Genomic DNA, 720 nt, shown 5'->3' on the forward strand with positions numbered 1-720 from the left:
GCAATCAATCAATTAATCACAGTAGCTTGAAATCAACAGAATAAGCAAAAATGAGCACATACTTTTAATGTTTTAAAAATAACTTCAATTATTTATATTAGTACAAATAGTTTTGATTTCTTTTTTCTTTTTTACAAACACCAGCATGAAAAGGGTTACGATAACAGTAGAAAAATGACTGTGTAAAACATATTAACATCTTCTTTTTTTTTTTTAAATGTCTGCAATTAAAAATGGCATTAAAGAATTACATTGCAAAGAGTCTTTTTTTTTCTGGAAAAAAAAAGTTCAAAAAAAGTATTGCACATAACAACTCTAAGCTAACTTGCAACATATACCACATTCAAGTCTTTAAGATCCCCTTCCTCCAGAAAAAAAAATAATAATAATAAAAAAAAAAGATTTGTTTTGATTTTGATTTCAGACAGTGGGGATAAAGAATCTCAAGTCTTTTCAGCAGGGTCCTATACGATGTTGTTTATTTTAATGTCCTGCATGTCTTGCTCAATTTTAATTTTTTTTTTTTAACTTTTTTAATATTCCGCCTGTTTTGTTTTTTCTCTTTTAATTCTTTCCTTTTTTTTCTCATATACTCTTGTGCATCCTGCAGTTTTCAAATTATATAGGGAAGGTATAGAGAGTACACATAGAAGAGATGCAGGGAGTGAGTTGCTTTGAACAAATTAAAACAGATTTAGAAACATCTGGTACACAACCACA

This window comes from Chanos chanos, chromosome 16 (genome assembly GCF_902362185.1).
Source record: "Chanos chanos chromosome 16, fChaCha1.1, whole genome shotgun sequence".
NCBI lineage: Eukaryota > Metazoa > Chordata > Actinopteri > Gonorynchiformes > Chanidae > Chanos > Chanos chanos.